Genomic DNA, 7,785 nt, shown 5'->3' on the forward strand with positions numbered 1-7,785 from the left:
TACCCCCTGTATTTGACCCCCTTTACTCATCTACATCCCCCTCCTCCCCCACCCCTACCTTATGTTAACCACTAGTATAGTGCATGTCCATGAGTCTCTGTTTGTTTATCCTGTTCATTTGTTGCTTTTAGGTTTATATCCCACTTATATCATGTGATTTTTAACTTTTCTGTCTGGCTTTCACTTAGCATGATTATCACAAGGTCCATCCATGTTGTTGCAAATGGCAGTATTTCATCTCTTCCTATGGCTGAGTAATATTCCATTGTATGTATGTACCACAGCTTCTTTAGCCAATCATCTATTGTAGGACGCTTCAGTTGCTTCCATATTCTAGCCACTGTGAATAATGCTGCTATGAACATTGGTGTGCAAATATCTTTTTGGATATGGATTTTCAAGTCTTTAGGGTAAATACCCAGTGGAAGGATTGCTGGATCATATGGTAGATCAATTCTTAGTTTTTTGAGGAACCTCCGTACTGTTTTCCATAGTGGCTGTACCAATTTGCAGTCTCACCAGCAGTGTATGAGGGTTCCTTTTTCTCCGCAATCTCCCCAACATGTGTTATTACTTGTCCTTTTAATTATAGCTATTCTAACAGTTGTGAGATGGTATCTCATTGTGGTTTTGATTTGCAATTTCCTAATAGCTAGCGATGTTGAGCATCTTTTAGAATATTTGTCGACCATTTGTATGTCCTCTAGGGAGAGGTGTCTGTTCAGGTCGTCTGCACATTTTTTGATTGGATCTGGTTTGTTGTTGTTGTTGTTGTTGTTGTTGAGTTGTATAAGTTCTTTGTATATTTTGGATATTAGGCCCTTTTTGGAGGTTTAGCTTGCAAATATATTTTCCCATCAGGATGGTTGTCTCTTTACCTTGTTGACCGTTTCTTTTGCTGAGCAGAAGCTTTTTAGTTTGATGTAGGCCCATTCATTGATTTTAGCTTTTACTTCCCTTGCTTTTGAGGTCAAATTCATAAAATCTTCTTTAAGTCCAAGGTCCTCAAGTTTAGTTCCTATGTTTATTTCTATGCATTTTATTGTTTCAAGTCTTATATTCAGGTCCTTAACCTAGTTTGAGTTAATTTTGGTGTGTGGTGATAGACAATAGTCTAGTTTCATTCTTTTGCAGGTGGCTTCCAGTTTTCCCAGCACCATTTACTAAAGAGGCTTTCCTTTCTCCACTGTATGTTTTTGGCTTTTTTGTCAAAAATTATTTACCCGTATAAATATGAATTTACTTCTGGACTCTTGATTCTGTTCCACTGGTATGTGTGTCTGTTTTGCTGCCAATACCATGCCATTTTGATTACCGTCACTTTATAATATAATTTGAAGTCGGGCAGAGTGATGCCTTCAGCTTTGACTTTTTTTCTCAGGATGGCTTTGGCAATTCAGGGCCTTTTGTGCTTCCATACAAGTCTGATGATTTTTTGTTCTATTTCTTTAAAAAAAATGCTGATGGAATTTTGATGGAGATTGCATTAAATCTGTATAATGCTTTAGATAATATGGTCATTTTCACTCTGTTGATTCTTCCAATCCGAGAACACAAAATATCTTTCCATTTCTTTGTATCTTCTTCTATTTATTTTAATAGAGTCTTATAGTTTTCATTATATAGATCTTTCACATGTTTCATTAGATTTATTTCTAGGTATTTTATTCTTTTTGTTGCAATTATAAAAGGAATTATTTTTTCCACTTCTTTTTCTGGCACTTCATAATTAGAGTGTAGGAATGCTATGGATTTTTGAACATTGATTTTGTATCCAGAGACTTTACTGTATTTGCTTATTGTTTCTAGTAGTGTTCTCGTGGAGTCTTTAGGGTTTTCTATATAGAGAATCATGTCATCCGCAAATAGTAAAAGTATGATTTCTTCGTTTCCTATTTGGATGCCTTTTATATCTTTCTCTTGTCTGATTGCATGTGCTAGGACCACCAATGTTATATTGAATAACAGTGATGATAGTGGACAGCTTTGCCTTGTTCCTGATCTTACAGGGAAGGTTTTTAGTTTTTCATCATTAAGTATAGTGTTGGCTGAGGGCTTGTCATATATAGCCTTTATTATTTAAGGTATTTTCCTTCTATACTGATTTTGTTAAGTGTTTTAATCATAAATGGATGCTGTATCTTGTCAAAGGCTTTTTCTGCATCTATTGATATGATCGTATGATTCTTATTTTTTAATTTGTTTATGTGGTGCATCACATTGATCAATTTGCATATGTAGAACCATTCCTGTGCCCCTGGGATGAAATGAAGCCCACTTGATCGTGGTATATAATCTTTTTAACATGTTGCTGTATTCAGTTTGCTAGTATCTTATGTAGGATTTTTGCATCTGTGTTCACGAACGATATTGGTGTGTAGTTTTATTTTTTTTGTTATCCTTACCAGGTTTTGGTATCAGAGTAATATTGGCCTCATAAAATGAGTTGGTAAGTATTGTCTCCTCTTTGATTTTTTTGGAAGAGTTTGAGGAGAATAGGTACTAAATTTTCTTCAAATGTTTGGTAGAATTCACTGGTGGAGCCATCTAGTCTGGGACTTTTACTTTTTGGTAAGTTTTTGATGATTGTTTCAATTTCCATTCTGCTGATCAGTCTATTTAGGTTTTCCAGATCTTCTTGATTCAGTCTAGGAAAATTGTATTTTTCTAAGTACTAGTCCATTTCTTCTAGGTTATTAATTTGATATTATATACTTTTTTCATAGTATTCTTGTATGAACCTTTGTATTTCTGCGGTGTCAGTTGTAATTTCTCTTTCATCCCTGATTTTATTGATTTGTGTTCTTTCTTTTTTTTCTTTACTGAGTCTAGCCAGGGGTTTGTCAACTTTATTAACATTCTCAAAGAACCAGCTCTTTGTTGCATTTATTTTTATTGTTGTGGTTTTCAATTTCATTTATTTCTGCCCTAATTATTTCTTTCCTTCTGCTGATTTCAGGCTTTGTTTGTTCTTCCTTTTCTAGTTTTTTAAGATGAAGTATTAGGTTGTTTATTTGGGCTCATTCTTGTTTTTGGAGATAGCCCTGTAATGATATGAACTTTCCTCTTATATCCACTTTTTCCATGTCCCAAAAGTTTTGATATGTTGTACTGTCATTATGATTCATTTCTTGTATCTCTTCATTCTCTTTTTATTTCTTCTCTGACTCAGTTATTCTTCAGTAGCATGTTGTTTAATCTCCATGTATTTGTGGTTCTTCCTGATTTCTTTTTGCAGTTGATCTCTAGTTTCAAAGCATTATGATCTGAGAATATGGTTGGTATGATTTCAACCCTCTTATATTTGTTGAGGCTATCTCTGTGTCCCAGTACGTGGCTGATTCTTGAGAATGTTCCACGTGCACTAGAGAAGAATGTATAAGCAGCAGTTTTGTGATGGAAGGCTCTGTATATGTCAATTATGTCCACTTGGTCTAATGTGTCATTTAAGAATTTCCTTAAATGTTATTTCCTTACTGATTTTCTGTTTGGATGATCTGTCCATATCTGACAGTGGGGTATTTAAGTCCTCTATTATGATAGTGTTTTGGTCTGCTTCTCCCTTTAGTTCTGTTAGTAATCGTTTTACATATTTTGGGGCTTCCTGATTGGGAGCATAGATATTAATAAGTGTTATATCTTCTTGGTGCATAATTCCCTTTATCATTATGAAGCGTCCCTCAGTATCTTTCTTTACCATTTTTATTTTGAAGTCTATTTCATCTGATATTAGTACTGCTACTCCTCCTTTTCTCTGAATGCCATTTGCTTGAGATATTATTTTCTACCCTTTCATTTTGAGTCTATATTTGTCTTGGGAGCCGAGATGTGTATCCTGGAGGGAGCATATAGTTGAGTTTTGTTTTTTATCCATTCTGCAACTCTGTGACTTTTTATTGAAAAGTTTGGTCCATTTACATTTAGGGTGATTATTGAAATATGAAGTCTTCTTATAGCCATTTTATCTTTTGCTTTTTGGTAGCTTGGTGTTTCCATTGCTTCCTTGTCCTTGTGTTTCTGTTTATTTTGGTTGGCTTTTGTGGGTTTTGTCTCTGGTTCTTTTTGGCTTGTAAGGTTTGCGCTGAGAAGTTTGATGATAATCTAATGGGTTTTCCTTTATAAGTTATCATTTTCTTCTCCCCGGCTTCCCTGAGAATTCTTTTCATCATTGATTTTTGATAACCTTAATACAATGTGTCTTGGTGAAGGCCTTTTTGGATTGAGATAATTAGATGTTCTGTTGATTTCTTGAATTCCAAGCTCCAGCTCATTCTTTAGATTTGGGAAATTCTCATCCACTATTTGTCTGAAAATGCTTTCTAGTCCCTGCTCTTTTTCCTCACCTTCGATAATGCCCATTATTCTTATGTTTCCTCTCCTGATGGTATCAACTGGTTCTTGTATTTATCTTTTATTATTTTTCATTTTTCAGTTTCTCTCTTCTTCCTTCTGATTTATGTTTAGATTTCTGTCTTTGATATCACTGATCCTTTCCTCCACTTGACCGACTCTACTTTCCAAGCTTGCTATTTAATTTTTCAGCTCTTGCATTGTGTGTGTGTGTGTGTGTGTGTGTGTGTGTGTGTGTGTATCTCCGGAAGGTCTAGTCTGTTCTTTTTGAGGGTTTCAATCTCCTTGCTCTGCTCGTCTAGTTGTTTTTTAATTCCTGAAATTGTCGATGACTTGTTTTGGAACTCACTGAGTTTCTTCAGAAGTACCATCCTGAATTCTCTGTCATTTAAGTTGCATATTTCTATGTCTGGGAGCTTATTTTATGGAGATTTTTCTCTTTCTTTCTGAGATGTCTTGTCACCTTGGTTGTTCATGGTGTATAATGGATTATTTCTCTGGCTGGGCATTAATGGAAGTGTATTCTGCTGTTTTTCCAGAAAGAAGATTTATTATATAAAGGTCTCTCTTTAGCCTGCTGCAAGGAAGGCACTTTTCTTTTGGTTTCCAGCAGGTGGCGTCTAAGGCTCTTGGATACCTGCTTTATATAAAGCTTTAAAAATGCCTTTTATTTTCTTATAGATATTTAATCATGCTCGCTACCCTCAGTTTCAGTCTCTGTCAGTGTCAGTGATGGTCTCAGCAGCATTTACTCAGATTCCCCTGAGGCTCCGCAGTGATAGCTCTTGGAGGGCATGGGGGAGGGGCTTTCTGGATTGGGAGTTGGGAGCTGCCGCTCAGCCTCAGTTTTGCAACCTCGGCCAGTAAAAATCAACTGTTGTTTCTCTTCAGCACCATCCTGCTTCTATGCCTTCTGCTCTGATGACTGGGCTCTGCCACCAGCTGGCTGCTGGGAGCTCACAGCACTTTCAGGTAGGGCTGTTCAGAGAACTCACTGCTCCTTCTCCTCTCTCCCTTCTCCTACAGGGAGTTCTGGAGGCTGCAAGAAGCAGCTTCTTTATTTCTCCCAGTCCACCGCCTGACATCTGGGGTCCTGACCTGTGGTAGCTATTATGTGCAGATCCCACACTTAGACATGCTGATGTGCAGTTTGGGTGGTTTTTGTTGAGTTTAAGGTGTTCAGCTTATTGTTATTTCAAGGGTAGAGGTTGGAGGACATCTCACTTTGCCATGTTTTTCCGACCGCTTGTATTTATTTTTTTAATAAATACTCTCTTGTAGGCATATTAGGGTTATCCAGAAAATCCAAACCATTAGAGTGTGTGTATATATACACATATACCTAATCCATATATATGGAACAAAATAAATAATAAAAATATAAGCAGGAATTAGATACATAACAATATATAGTAGATAGGATCAATAATACTAGAAATAGACTCTTCCAAAATATCTAGTATAAATGGAACATTTCTGGTAAGATGTGCTAGGGAAAAAAAGGCACAAATTATAAATATGAAGAATAAAAAGGAGATATCACTAGAGATTCCAGAAACATTTAAACAGAAGAAACAAAGCTCTTTCTTCTGGAGAGTTGTAGTTTAAGTCTTAAGCACTCCGCTGGCCAAATTCCCTCTTCTTTGGGGTAGGTCATTTTCTTCCTAAGACATTCATCTGATTGGGTGAGACTCACCCACATTATGTAAAGCAATCTACTTTACCCACACTCTACTGATTTAAATGTTAATTCTATCCAAAAAATACCTTCACAGAAATACCTAGAATCATGTTTGATCAAATATAATTTGGCCTAACTAAGCTGACACATAAAATTAACCATCACAATAGATAAGAAAGTTTCCTTCTATTACTAGTTTATTAAGAGGTGGTTTTTTTTTTGTTTTAATAATTAGAGAAAGTTAAATATTATCAAATGCTTTTTCTGCATCTATTGAGGTTATCATGTTTTTCTCCTTTACTTGGCCAATATGGTGAATTACATTGATTTTCTAATATATTCCTAAGATAATGCTTAACCAGGAATTTATTCTATAATTATTTCTGTTAATATTTTGTTTCAGATTTCTGCACGTATTCTTATGAATGAGAATGGTTATAATTTTTTTTTCAAAATTTTTTTTTAAGGTTTTGGTATCAAGTTTACCTTGAGAGTCATTTTTTTCTATACCCTGGAGTTTTTTAAAAATATAAGATTAGATTAATTTCTTACTTAAATACTTTGTAGAACTCACTAGCGAATATATGATTTCTATTATTTTAGAAAATTTTCTGTAATACCTACATTAAAAAAATGATTGGCCAATTTTTTTAAATCAGATTTTGTCATGGGCTTTAAAATCTTAACTTCTGGTATGGCCCAATTTTTATTTATAGTTAATTTCTATCCTTTCCCCTCTCTTTTTCTAACTTGATTAGCCTAGTGATAAATAAGGCAAATAAGTAGGTGATTAAAATAACATGTGATAAGATCTATGAAGTTTCTATGTGTGTGTTATGGACATACTTGTTAAGATTTAAATGGAAAGATATATGGAAAGCTCTCAACAATGCTGTCTCATATTTGGAAAGACCTTAGTAGATATTCAACTTTGTAGTATTAGGGAAAACTTCCTTAAAGAAAGGAGAGGGTAGGAATTGTCTGAAGAAAGAGATCAGTGGATGAGTGGGAAAAATTGAATAGTATGATGAAGCCAAGAGAAACTGAATAAACTTTAATATAACTAAAGTATAGAATAAGAATGAGAATGGCAACAGGTGAGACTGGAGAGCTAGGAGCAGGACCTCTCATGTTGAGCATTGTAGACATAATAAGGAATCTGGACTTTGTCCTAAGAGAAACATAGTTATTGAAGAGTTTCAAGCAGGAAAGCATCTTGATTATATTTATGTTTTAGAAATATCATTTTGGCTGCTGTATGAAGCATAGTTTAGATGGTGCCAATAGTGAATACCAGGAGAGAAGATAGCGGGCTGTTGAAGGAATATAGGCAAGAAATAAAGTGAGTATAATGAATGGATTTGATATTTTGTAGATGAAGCCTTAGAACTTCATGACTGACTGGATATTGGGAGTGAAAGACAAGCTAGAGTTAAGGAGAAAGCCCTTAAGGCTTCTGGCTAGAGCAACTGGGTGGGTGTGCTATCACCCACTAATTTGGAGAATAAAGAAGAGGAGCATATTGGGAATATGCAATATTACATTTCATTTTGTACACATTGTATGTGAGATACTTTTGATACTTGTGATGCTCATGAGAATGTCTCCTCTGCAACTTCTTTGCCTCAGGAAAGTGCACAAGATGTAGGTTTCCCTATAAACTGCTACAGAAATGATCAATTTTCCTTAAAGGGAAGTGGGAGATCTTACATAATACTTTGAGAATAGAAACCAATTCTTTCATTCCTTTCTTA

This window comes from Rousettus aegyptiacus, unplaced genomic scaffold (assembly GCF_014176215.1).
Source record: "Rousettus aegyptiacus isolate mRouAeg1 unplaced genomic scaffold, mRouAeg1.p scaffold_m13_p_17, whole genome shotgun sequence".
Lineage (NCBI taxonomy): Eukaryota > Metazoa > Chordata > Mammalia > Chiroptera > Pteropodidae > Rousettus > Rousettus aegyptiacus.